Source organism: Peromyscus maniculatus, chromosome 9, assembly GCF_049852395.1.
Source record: "Peromyscus maniculatus bairdii isolate BWxNUB_F1_BW_parent chromosome 9, HU_Pman_BW_mat_3.1, whole genome shotgun sequence".
In the NCBI taxonomy this organism is placed as follows: domain Eukaryota; kingdom Metazoa; phylum Chordata; class Mammalia; order Rodentia; family Cricetidae; genus Peromyscus; species Peromyscus maniculatus.
In genome coordinates, this window is record NC_134860.1 from 109,144,516 (window position 1) to 109,158,737 (window position 14,222).

Genomic DNA, 14,222 nt, shown 5'->3' on the forward strand with positions numbered 1-14,222 from the left:
CATAAATTATTAATAATCAATATAAAACCTTTTAAGATGATGTTAAATTGAAAAGGCTATAAAATAGCATGGGAAGATTAGATATATATTATTTCTGGTTTTATAACATAAAAGAATTAGAAATCTCCAATACCAAACTAAAATCCAAAGGACACTAAAATAAGAAGTTGTTCCTATTGTTTGATGTTTAGATCATTTCCAAAGAATTTCAGGTCAGGAAAACAGACAGAACTTTCCAACTCTGGGTGTTTGCATCCAAGTCAACTACTAATTACTTGACCTTGATCATTTTAGTTATCTTTTAAGTGTTATTTTCTTACAGGATGGAAATTTTCATAGAGCTTATTAAATCTATGCCACTTGAGAGTGGAGGAAATGAAAATGAATGACTCCTTAAGTTTTATGGCTCAGGAGGAAATAGTAACCTATGTAAGTTTAAGATAATATTCACCGTTCAAGTTTATGAAAGCCTAGAAAGTTATCTGGGGTTTTAAAATGGTTATAATGCTTTCCATGTCACATGGAAACTTTCAGCTGACAGAGACCATTGCAGCTCAGTGTAACTTGAGGAAAACCCCATAAATTCCAAAATGTCTTACATTTAGTCAGGGTCTTAATGAAATTCCGGAGACTTAGGTTATGACACACACCTTTAATCACAGCACTTGGGAAGCATAGGCATGCAGATTTCTGTGAGTTTGAACCACAAAGCAAGTTCCAGGACAGCCAGGGTTGTTATACAGAGAAACCCTGTCTTGATAAATAATAATAATAATAATAATAATAATATAAAAGTAATTCTTTACCAAAAATGTTTTAGACTTAAAAGATTTTAATACCACCCTTCCTTTTATTAATTTGATTTTTTGATATATTGAAGAATTAGACACCTACAAATGATTCTTTGTCTCCACTCATGTTTCCACTTGCATATTGACCCCCACAGACTGATTGCAACTCCAAAGCAGACGCTGGATTTGCATTTCGAAATGAAACTCGTCTTCTTATTGATATGAATAACATGTTCTGTCAAATTTAAAAATAATCTTAGTTTCCTTTTTTGTTTTAGAAATTTAAATCTCACAGTAAGGAGAAAAGTGCTTTAACGTTTCGCACAGTGCTAAGTCTGCAAACGATGCAGTGTTAGGAAATGGTTTCAACTACATAATGTGTCTTAATTAAAGACAACTTTTCTTAAATGTCACAGGGAAAAAATGTGCCTGTAGTAGTAAATACCTTTCATCCCATATCTTGGGAGGCAGAGGAAAAAGGACTGATCTGAGGTCAGCCTAGGCTACATAGCAAGACCCCATATAAAAAATGAAAAAGAAAGAAAATAATTAAATCTGTTCAGTGAGTTGTGTAATATCATGTCCTAGAAATTTTATCTTGTATACACGTGACAGGTATGCATGAGTAAATTAAAACCAAAGTTTACATGGGAAGGGTTTGAGTCAGAAACCAAGATAAAAACAGGAAAAAAAAATATTTTTGTTGGTGTTGTTTTTCAAGAAAATCCAAAAACCTTGGATGTCCTGGAACTCTGTAGGCCAGGCTTGAGCTCACAGAGATCCTTCTGTCTCTGACTTAGAAGTGCTGGTATAAAGGAGTGTACCACCACTGCCCAGCTAGGAAAAAATATTTTAAATAAGTGTGTGCAATAAAGCAATAAGCCTGCATCTAAAACTCAGTTCTGAGTTTCTAGCTAGGATGAGCAAATATATTGAGTACCGTAATAAAGCTAACCTGGAGATCAGAGGACAGAGCCAGCCACTAAATTAGACATAGAGGTCAGGCAGTGGTGGCACACTTCTTTAATCCAATCACTCAGGAGGCAGAGATCTGTCTGGATCTCTGTGAGTTCAAGGCCACACTGGGCTACATGAGAGAAACATAACCAGGCAGTGGTGACACATGCCTTTAATCCCAGGAAGCAATATGGCAGGACCATATTGCTCAGAAAGGTATATAGGACGTGAGGAAACAGGAACTCACTCTCTTAAGGCTGAGGATTTCATGGAGGTAAGCTAGTGACTGGCTTGTTCTCCTTCTCTGATCTTTCAGCTTTCACCCCAATACCTGGCTCCAGGTTTTCTATTAAGACCGATTGGCAACTCGTGTTACCATAAATATGCAGCATATGTGTGCAAATGCAAATGTGTACAGAAACATTCACAGGCTGCATATCTACAAAATTATTAATTTCAAATATTATTGAAGACCCAATTCTAAGACAATGAGTAGGATGCTGAGCCTATGGAGTATCCATTACTTGGTCAATAGAGAAAACTGTGATGTGAAGAACACATCCTTTGTTAGAATATGAGGTTATGGATACAGTTATGGCAGCTTATTCCTTCATGTTATCCACCTACAGTTCAGCTGTAAATTTCAACATGGAAAATTATTTAATAATTTATATGTGAGGGTTGAAAATTGCATTAAATACTTCTGTAAATGACATACTTCCAAATAGTACATTGTAGGAATAAAACTTGTACTGTAATAATATTTCAAGATAACGGCTTTTACTCAGGAAGAATAGGTTGTCTTATAGAAACACATAAGTCTTACCAAAAGGAAGGTTTGGAACAATAAAGCTGGCAATTTACATGTAAAATAAGGAAAGGAAGGAGTTGAAGTGGACACCTGTTATCTTACTGTTTTGTTGTTAAGTTTCTTTTAGTGTTCACATAGAATCCCAAATCTGATATATTATAAACAATTTTTTACTAGAGTATCATAGAAATATTTAGGGTTAAGTGCCTGTGAAGTCTTAGAAGTATACATAGCCTCATTTACTGTGTTTACTATAGCCTCATTTCAGAAAGTATTTGATTATACCATACTGAGAACAGTTTCCTTTACATTCATCTTAGGATGAAGAAGTGTGTGTGTGTGTGTGTGTGTGTGTGTGTGTGTGTGTGTGTGTGTGTGTAAGAGGGGGGAGGAAGGAGAGAGAAGAAAGAGACATAAAGGTAGGAGAGGTACTTATGAGGACAGAATGATGGGTTTCAGGCAATGGGAGAAAGTATGGTGATGAGAAAGGGAAATCGGGAATGAAAATGTCTAAAGTTTGTCATGTAAATGCATGAAATTGTGGAAGCAAAAAATATAAAAAGAACTAAAAATAGGAAAGAAAGGATATCTATCTTTTTGTATAGGCAACAAAAAACATAATTCAGAGGATTAAATTTATTTTCTTTTGATTTCATTATTGACATGAAATTACCAGCTGTATATAATGTAAAGAAAATTATTTACCATTTGGGGAACTATCATGTTGTGCATTTTAAAAATATTTCTTTCTTCCTCTGTATATATGTAAGTTTTAATCATATTTTGTTCATTTTTCTGTATTATTTTGCTTTGATTTTTCAAGTTCTAATTATCTTTTATTTTTTATCATTTATTAATTTATTTTACATCCTGACCACAGCCTCTCCTCCCACTCCTTCGTCCCCTTTTTCTCCCCCTCCCCCCCACAATCCACCTCTCTTCCATAATCAGAAGGGGCAGGCCTCCCATGGGTTTCAGCAAAGCATGGCATATCAAGCTCCCTTTAAGGCCAAGCACCTCCCCCTGTATTCAGACTAGGTAAGACAACTCAGCCTGAGGAATAGGTTCCCAAGAGCCAGCCAAAGCACTAGGGACAGCCTGTGTTCCCAGTGCCAGAAGTCCCACAAACAGACCAAGCTACACACTATATAAAGAAGGCCTGGGTTGGTCCCATACAGGCTCCCCAGTTGTTGTTTCAGACTCTGTGAGTTCCCATGAGCTAGGCTAATCCCTTCCTGTTGGATTTCCTGAGATGTTCCTTACCTGACCTGTTTGCTACAGTCTCTCCTTCCTCTCCTCAGCAGGACTCCCCAAGAGCAGTCCAGTGTTTGACCATGAGTCTCTGACTCTGCCTCCCTCAGTCACTGGCTGAAAGCTCTCTGATGACAACTGGGGTAGTTGACAATCTGATCACAGGGGATGGCCAGTTCAGGCTATGCAACCACTGCTGCCAAGGATTCTTAGCTAGGACCATCCTTGTAGACTCATGGAGGTTTCCCTTGCATCAGGCTTCTACCTGACTCAGTAAAGCCCCCTCCAATCATCTATCTCAGCACTTTCTCCCTCATCCCAGCCCCAACCCAGTTCCTGAAGTTCCCGTGAACACTTGCCCCAGTGCAAATGTGTACAGCCGCTTTGGAAGTCAGTGTTGTGGTTTCTCAGGAAACTGGAAATCAATCTACCTCAAGGCACTGCTACACCACACCTAAGCATATATCTAAAGGATGCTCAGTCATACCACAAGGACTCTTGTTGAGATAAGTTTACTATTTGTAATAGCCAAAATCTGGAAACAACCTAGATGTCCTTCAACCAAGGGATGGATAAAGAAAATGTGGTACATTTACCCAATGGAGTATTATTCAGTTGTCAAAAACAATGACATCAGAAAATTTGAAGGCAAATGGACGGAACTAGAAAAACATCACCCTGAGCCCAGACCCAGAAAAACAAACATGGTATCTACTTACCCATAAGTGGATATTAACTATAAAATAAAGGATAACCATGCCACAATCCACAGACCCAAAGAGGACGGGTAACATGAGGGCCCATGGGGATATGAATGGGTTTCCCTCGGAAGGTGAAATAGAGGAGACCTAATGAATTTTTTAACTCCACAATATTGATATGCTAGAACATAATAAGAATGTTTCTAAAGTAAGAATGACATCAGTTAAGAAGTTTCAATCACATACTTGCACAACATTTTCTAAGTTAAAGAATTTTCATTCCTCCTTTACCTTCTAAATAGAAAAATAGAGACGATACACAAAGCAGGGAGTGGTTTCCCGCTTTGGGTAACTGTTGCCTTGCTTGTTGACCTTGACCTTGATATCCTCCCTATGCTAATTCCCTACAGATTCCACCCTCCTGAATGCTTAAAGGAAGTTCCTTGTGTGTGTATCCTGCAAAATGGGTGTTAACAGCTTAGATGTAAGATTGTAAAACATCAGCAGTGAACTTCTGCCCTCCAGGGTTCTCCCATTGTGCTGTAGGCCTGTATTTAAGACCTCCTCCCTTCTTCAATAAAGGATATTTGGCATAAAAAAATAAAAATAAAAAATAAAAAAAGGCACTGAGTGCTCTTCCAGAGGTCCTGAGTTCAATTCTCAGCAACCATATCATGGCTCACAATCAAAAAAAAAAAAAAAATGTAGGAGAAATACTTCACACTTAGATTTTTGATTTGATTCCAGTATCGACTTAAAAGTCCTCACCATATTAACTATGTTCTTAAAATTAAAGTCTTTAGGGATGGGAAAGTGTGTGTACTTCTCCTTTCAGCTCTAGGACCCTTTCTGGTGCAGAACCATGTAGGGCCTGTGCATTCTCTTGCAGCCTCTGTCAGTTCCTAGGATCTTTGCACAGCTGATTTAGAGGGATTTGTTTTCTTGGTGTCCTACATCATCCCCGGCTCTAACATTCTTTCTGCCTCCTCTTCCACAGGGTTCTCTGAATTCTGAGAGGAAGGATTTGAAGGAGATATTCCTTTTAGGACTAAGTGTTCCAAGCTCTCTCACTCTCTGCATAACGACTGGCGTTGGGTCTTTGTGCTTGGTACCATCTGTTAAAGGAAGAAACTTCTCTGATGATGGCTGAGTAAAGCGTATTGAATATAGTCATTTTATTGGTACTTTTTTAAATCGTTTTGTTTTACTTTGGAAGAGTAGTATTTGGTTTTACCATTAGTCCATGTTCAAACTGGTTCCTTGGTCACCCAAGCAGTGTCAGGTATGGAAAGGGCCATAAGTCAAGTCAGATAGTGGTTGGTTACTCTCACAAGCTTTGTGCCACCATTGCACTAGCACATCTTGCAGACAGGACACAACTGTAGATCAAAGTGTTTGTACCTAGGTTGGTGTTTATGTTTTTATTTTAGTAGCATGCGGGTTATCTTCCTGTACCAAAGACACTAGCTCATAGTGATGAAGGCTCTAGGTAGACCTTAGCTGGAATTCTCCATGAGTTCAGTGATTTATGAAGGTGCTGTCTTCAGCAATGGGCTTTTCCAGCAGTTTGTAAGGAGCAACTTATTGTCTTGGTTACAGTTTACTTTACTTAAAAATGTGGCACGTATATACAAAGGAATACTACTCAGCAGTAAAAAACAACGATATCATGAAATTTGCAGGCAAATGGATGGAACTATAAAATATCATCCCAGACTCATAAGTGAATACTAGATGTAAAGCAAAGGATAACCAGACTACAACCCAAAGCTCCAGAGAAGCTGGCTAACAAGAAGGACCCCAAGAGGGATACATAGCCCAGTGAAGGAGAAATAGATGAGATCTACATAATCAAATTGGGAGTGAGGGGAGGTAATGGAGAGCAAGGGATGGGGAATGAGAACATCAGGGAACAGGAGGTTTGAGCTTGGACAGAGACAGAGAGAGAGAGCAAGGAAAGAGATACCATGATAAATGAAGACATCATAGGAATAGGGAAAAACGTGGTGTGTGGTGGTATTGTGTTTCCCAAAATATTGTGCACGCTAATAAACTTATCTGGGGTCAGAGACAGAACAGCCACAATATTAAACATGAGGATAGGCAGTGGTAGCACACGCCTTTAATCCTAGTATTCCATAAGCAGAAATCCATGTATTCAAGGATACAGCCAAGCATGGTGACTCACGCCTTTAATCCCAGGGAGTGATGGTAGAAAGCAGAAAGGTATATAAGGCGTGAGGACTAGAAACTAGAAGCATTTGGTCTGGTTAAGCATTTGGCTGGATAAGCATTTGGCTGGTTAAGCTTTCAGGCTTCAAGCAGAAGTTCAGCTGAGAGCCATTAGGATGAGGACACATAAGCTTCCAGTCTGAGGAAACAAGACCAGCTGAGGATCCAGCGAGGTGAGGTAGCTGTGGCTTGTTCTGGTTCTCTGATCTTCTGGTGTTCACCCCAATACCTGGATCAGGTTTGATTTTATTAATAAGAACTTTTTAAGATTCCTGCTACAGGGGTGTTAGGGAAGCTCCCAGGAATCCACAAGGATGACCCACCTTAGACTACTAGCAATAGTCAGGAGGGTGCCTAAACTGGTCTACTCTGGTAACCAGATTAGTGAATACCCTAACTGTCATCATAAATCCTTCATCTAGTGACTGATGGAAGCAGATGCAGAGATACATAGCCGGCTGCAAGCCAAGCTCCAGGAGTCCAATTGATGAGAGAGAAGAGGGATTCTATAAGTAAGGGATATCGAGATCATGATGGGAAAACATGCAGAGACAGCCAGCTAAATTAGTGGAAACCCATGAACTGTGGACCAATAGCTGTAGAGCTCCCATGGGACTGGACTAGGCCCTCTGGATAGGCAAGAGAGTTGTTTAGTTTGAACTGTTTGTTGGCCCCCCCAGACAGAAGGATTGGGATCTGTTGCTGGTGCACCATCTGGCTTTTTGGAGCCCAGTGCCTAAGGTTTGACACCTTGTACAGCCTTGGTGCAGGGAGGACGGCTTGGACCTGCCTCAACTGAATGTACCAGACTCTGCTGACTCCCCATGGGAGACCTTGACTTGGAGGAGGTGGGAAGGGTAGTAAGTTGGGGGGGAAGGCTTGGAGGGATGGAGGGAGGGAGGAGGGGGGAATCCGTGGTTGGAGTGTGAAATTAATAAAAAATTTCTTAATAATAAAAATTAAAAACAAGATTTCCCATGGGACCCCTTTGAACAACAACTCAATTAAATGTAGCCCAATCTCAGTACTGGAAGCTTCATTTGATGACAAGAGATGTCCAGCTTGGGTTCTGTATCCACCATTATTTGGAAATCATATTTAGATTGTCTTTATACATGTATATATTTTAGAAGCTTCTACTGTATGAAGTTTCTATATTACCTCTCTGCTCTTAAAGATGGCCATGGGAAGATTTCCAGCCCATCCATGGAGGGACAGAATTGATTTTAAAACCATCAGTAATCACATATCCATGAAGATCTGATACTCACACTCTCTGAAGTCATCTGCATACATGTGAACATCCCACACATAGACATGCACATATAGGTCATTAAAAAAGAATCATCCTTTTTTTTTAAAGCAAGTTATATTTTATTGTGTCAGGTGGATGTCATTTGAACTTTATTTTACAGTGAAGGCTGCCAAATTCTAAGATCCATGGCTACCTAAGCTGCTGGGTTTGAGTGTTGTATGAGGACTCATCCCTATACAGGACAATTACACCACCCCATCTAATGCATACAATATATTTTAAGGAAGAGGAAAGGAGGTTTATAAGAATCAGGTGGTATGATGAAGACCTTAAAAATGTCACTCTGTAGCCCTGCTATAACTATTGTAATCATGGACTCAAGAACTGTGTTTACCTTCACTGTGAACACAAGATTGGCCAGATTAACAATCAGTCATAGAAGTGGGAGGGGCTCATGGAGCTCAGTCCCTTACTGCTGAAATAAACTGGCTATTGATAGATTCTGTGAGGAGAACCATTGTCTTCAACTTTGTATCTACTGCTGAAACCAGTAGGTTCCAAAAGAGAGATGTAAATCCATGGTTACATAAATGGCACATGGTGAGTGGGTCACAAAACAAAACAAGGTTAGACATCAGTAGGGAACGATCGTCAAGAAAAGAGGGGTAAAAAGAGGTAGTGAAAGACCGGAGAAGGCGAGTGTGTGAGAGTAGTCAGTACATATGACACAAGTATGTGAAGTTGCCAAGAACCAAGTGTTCTTCCTTTTATTTTATGTGTATATGTGTTTTTCTCATATGTGTACCTCTGCACCATGTGCATATAGTGCCCTCGGAGGCCAGTATAAGACATTGGACTCTGAGGAACAGGAGTTAGAGATGGCTGTGGTGGTCAGAGGGCCAGTCACAGGATTCGGTCCTCTTCTCCTCCCGTGTAGGTTCGAATTCACATCCTCAGGACGGGCAGCAGCTGCCGTTACCGAATGTGCTCTTTTACAGGCCCCATGATCAATTTTTCCTGGCTCTTTATTTAGGAGCTCTGTAAGAAATCTGTACATTCACAAACTTCCTTTGTTTATTATTGTTTTTGTCCTTAACTCATAACACTTTTTATGTGCAAATAAATATGTTCAAGAAAATATCATCACCCACCTCCTTTCTTATCAGTATTGTAGCTCCTGATCCCTGTTTTCATTTCCACTGTAAAATACTGTACTTTATAGGCAAAATTATAACACTATGGAAATGTCACTGATGCTTCTAAATGCAAATATTACTTTTGGGAAAAGTGATCATATATATCTTCCTGAAAGGAATAATTATATTTAAAATAATTACATGTGTGTTTATGTGTATTATAGATAATATATAATTATATGTAACAATTGCGTGTGTGTGTGTGTGTGTGTGTGTGTGTGTGTGTGTGTGTGTGTAATTATTTTCTAGTTCAGTGAATCTAACCCAACTCCTGGCCTTGAGAGTACCGGACAATGTTGCTCTAATTGAGCTATATCCCCAGCGTGTAAGATTATTCTTATATGTAAGGGCTATAACTGACAGAGTTGCATTTTACTGACCTCTGTTAAAAACAGTAAAGGTTAAGAATTTCTCTCAGATTTTGTGACTCAAAAAATGATTCACTAGGAAAAAAGGGGAAAAAAAAGAAACCACTTTTCTTCCTGTAGATAGGCATGAACAGCAGACACCTTGTTTGTTTTACGATAAGGTAGAGACACAGACTCTCAAAGTCACATTCAGCATCTCATACTGAATTAAGAAACAGTGTGTATTGGTTTAGAATTCTGTATTTTATTCCCATTTGCAAATTAACATTTATAAAAATAAAAATGCATTTAGAAATAAAAACTATTATGTAGAATGCCTTAGTATTTATAGAATGCTAAATACATTTATTGATTAGTTGTTTTAAATATAAGAAAAACACTCAAATATAATTGCTTTAGAAAATTCTATATCAAAGATCACCTTTGAGTGAGTTGTGTTTTATCATGTTTTCATTGCATTTGGGCATTCCATAGTATATTTTCTAATATTCAACACCCCGACTTCTTCAAGAAACTCTCCCACCTCTCCACCCACCCAAGTTCTCCTTCTCTTTCTCTCTCTTTTTTATAGCCCGTTGTATCCAGTTTGTGTTGCCCAGATAATCCTGGGTTTGGGTCCTGCCGTGGACTGTGATCAGTCTACCAGGAGTCATGTCTTACAGAAAACTGACTCTTTCTCATCTAACGGCTGTTATATGCCAACAGTTTCTCTGCTAGGAGTGGGATTTGTATCTACCTCCCCTCTCCATTCTAGTATTTTTCTGTCTTGAGCTGACACAGGTCTCCTAATGACTTACTGCCATACAAATGTATTTTCCAACCTTTATTATAAATGTTTCTTCTTACAGTAGATAGTGATTAATACAGGAGTTCACAACTAGTCAACTTGAAGAGAATGAGAGGATTTGGAGTGCACAGCCTTCAATAGAACAGCTATATCCTACCCTTTCCTTCATGACTCAGGGTTTATCATGGAATAAGCATTGGAAGATTATATAAACCAGAAGTTGTGGATGATTACAAAGAAACACTGTTTTCCACAAACTGCAGGACAGTTACTCATATGAACTCACAATCATTGTGACAGCATACATGAGTAAATAGTATTTTTAAATTAAAGAAAATATTTAGAGATTACTAAAACTGAATGTTGATGCATATTAACATAGTGAGTAAATTGTGGAAGTGTCTAGTAATGCAATGATATAACATGCTTCAGGGAAGTAAAAATATATTTCTCAGGTATGTATCTGAAATGCAAAGCTATGGGTGATAGATTTTCTCTGTCACTATATAACTATATACATATAATATATAATATGTAATATATAATATATATGTATAAAACGTGCTAAAACTTGTGAAATACAATGTGTTACACTTCATGGACTTTAGATAATAAGGGAATAGTGGTCGTAAATATTGCTGTTAGAATAGCTGAAATGAAGCTGGTATTTAAACTATTCTGTGATTTAATAAACTTTTCTAGTTATGGTAAAGACAATATGGTAATACTGGGGAATTTTAGTCTTTTTTATGCATGTTTTGTATGTTTAGAAAAGAAGTATGGGTAGATCTATTTATGGCAAAAAGTAAGAAAAAGTGTTGGTCAAGAAGTAACTCTAGAGGGGCTGGAGAGATGGCCCTGAGGGTAAGAGCACTGGCTGCTCTTCCAGAAGACCTGAGTTCAATTCCCAGCAACCACATTGTGGCTCACAACCATCAATAATGACATCTGGTGCCCTCTTCTTGCCTGCAGGCATACACGCAGGCAGAACATTGTACAAATAATAAATAAATAAATCCTTTTAAAAAAAGAAGCAACTATAGAAAAATGGTACCTTTCCAATGCAGATTTTATATATGTAAATGATTATTGTGTTATTTTTATACTTCTCTGAAAGTATTATATTGTTGTTTAAAAAATAAAAGAAATAGTAAACAAAGAAAATAAGAAAAAAATTAAAACATGACTACATCTATTCTAAGCCTGTTATGAAAGATAAAGATATTCTTAAATTTCTCTTATGGATTTAAAGCAGCTTAGACAGACACATAAATACCAGTTCTGGGGTGAAATGCACAAATCTTCCTGAATTAAAGGTGCCTTGGGAGACTCAGGTACCCAGGAACCAAGCCCACCACTCCAGGCTACCAGTCTAAATTTTCCGGAAATTTATACTAAAGTATTTCATGAAAAAGTAGAGCAAAATTAGTTTTACTGACTACCCAGTGGCCCATTAGTTATTATTTTGTATATTTACTCACTTATCCTTGTATTAAGATATTTTAATGAATTCATTTTATTATTGTAATGTAACTTGATGTTACAGACATTTCCTTTCCTACAATAAAGTCCTATGAGAAGGAATGGAATCAGAAATCATAATATTAAGTAAAGTTACTGAGACTCAGGAAAATATAGTACATGTTATATGTGTGGAACCTAAGGGAACTAATCTAAACAAAGACAGCATGAGACACTAGAGAAATGTGTAAATAAGAAGAAAGATATCAAGAGTTCCCAAGAAGGATGGATATGACTGATGTGTTACATCACAATAAAATCCAATGTTATGTAGAACATATATATTCCAATAATTATAAAGTTTAAATTTGATTTGTACTAAAAAAATAAGCAAATTGATACACGTATCATTATTGTACTAAAGAATGTATATTCTAAAGGTCAGTTATTGAGATTATCAAAATTCTTTCTAGAAAATATAAACACAATTATAAATATCATTAGCCATTATAAGCACAATGTAACTTTCAATATGTGGACATTAAACAAATTACATGCCTGACTTTCTCATCCAATACAATAGCTTCATTAAATAGTTATTACCTTAACTTGCTTATGAAAATGACGGTTTAATGTTTCTAGTATTCTGTCTCATTGTAGAGTAAAGGAGATTGTAGAAATTCATTGGGCCATTCTTTCATCAAAGTAAGTATGGTTTCTTACAAAAATATATATTTCTAACAGTAATTCTTTAAATGTTACTATGATGTGTGTAACCTGATTCTCCATTGTTGCAAAGCTGATGATGTTATTGGCTACTTGATAATTTTTCTTTCAGAAATATTTCCTGTCTTAAACATCTCCCTATTTTGGCACCTGCCTGGTTGTTTTGAATTCATAGTATTTATATAGTTAATGTTACTAATCACCTGTTTGACTATTGGGCTAAAATTGCCTATTTGTATTGTTGATTGAAAATTAACAATACAATCTCTTTTATATTAGAATAATACTAAAAAATTTTAATGGGGCTTTATGCTAAAAATAACAAGATTGCTTTGATAATATCTCTAATATATATATGAAAGAAAATAGGTTATTTAATCAAGGGTCCAGTTTAACACCATTTTGTGGGCACATAATATATATTTAAATAGAAATAATAAGGAAATTAGATCTGTGTGGTTCATGTCAAAATGAAATGTGGAAAAAGATTACTTGGTGAGTACAAAGACAATTCAGGTTAAGTTTCTTGAACTTTTTGTCATCATGTATTTCATAAGTGATTAATGCACTTATTTGTATACATTTTAAATGTTTCTTTTGGAATACTTTTGGAAATATATCCAAGTTGTCATATCTCACTCTTTTTTTCAGGTTTATCTCTGTGACAAAAATGGTTAAGTCTCTTGTGTACAGCACTGAAATCTTTTTCTGCAAACTTAGCTTAATGCAGGCTAGCAAAAAGAAATATCCTTCCCATGTTAATGTCCCTGGTAGTATGAATATGTATTTAGCTAACATACACTTACGTATTCTCAAGTGATATGAAATATATATGACAAAACTATCATCATTCTCACAGTTTAATATCATTTCGTCCTATTTTTTTGTAACATGATGTCTCTGATGTGTAGTCCCATAATTTAAAAATATTAGAGGTTCAGTCCAGCAGTTACAAACATTCCTCAGGGTATTTACACCATAGCCTAGCAAACTGCCTCGCACTGGACCAGTCATTCGCTTGAAACATAAATTCAGAAAGGGGCATCTGTGGGAGGAGAACTAAGGTGGATGTTGTTCTCTCCTGCAGCATTTTTCATATTTGCAAAAGTGAACCTTTGGTTTTCTTCTGGTTGGTTTTAATGCACTTTAGGTAACTTGCAGTGAGTTCTCTTCTTCATACACTTGATTTGTGAAGAAAGACAGAGTTCACTTCAGGAGAGGAACTCATAAATCCTGAGAAGTCAGAAAATGGGGGGTGGAGGGGTAAACAACAACAACAAAAATACCAGAAACAAAAAATTGTGACTAACAGATCTGATCACTGTATTTTCATAATAACCTATGTGTGTGTTCTTTTGTTTGTGATAAAAAGATTTGTGAATTTTCCCAAATAAAGCTTTAACAGAACATTGACCAGAGGTGTTGATTGCTTCCAACACAGAAAATAGTTTTTTAACTAACTTAAGAGCGTGAAACTACTGTATTTCATTTCATTTAACAATAGATTAAAGTGCAAAGGCTTTGCACCAATATAATCAACATGAAAGACAGAACGATAGAAAGATTAAAGGCATTGTTTACTGTCTGAATCTATTGTTTGGCTGTGGTGACACAGTCGCCTTGTAACTCACTTGATCCTATAAGCATGAATTCGCCCTCTGAGTCCTCCAGCACTCTGATCATCCA

The 14,222-nt window shown here is 37.0% G+C and overlaps 1 long non-coding RNA gene across 2 annotated transcripts in view; it reads right to left on the reverse strand.

The window, feature by feature from the left end:
• Positions 1-14,222, reverse strand: part of LOC143267464 (uncharacterized) — a 178,432-nt gene that overhangs the window by 109,444 nt on the left and 54,766 nt on the right. The window lies entirely within an intron of this gene.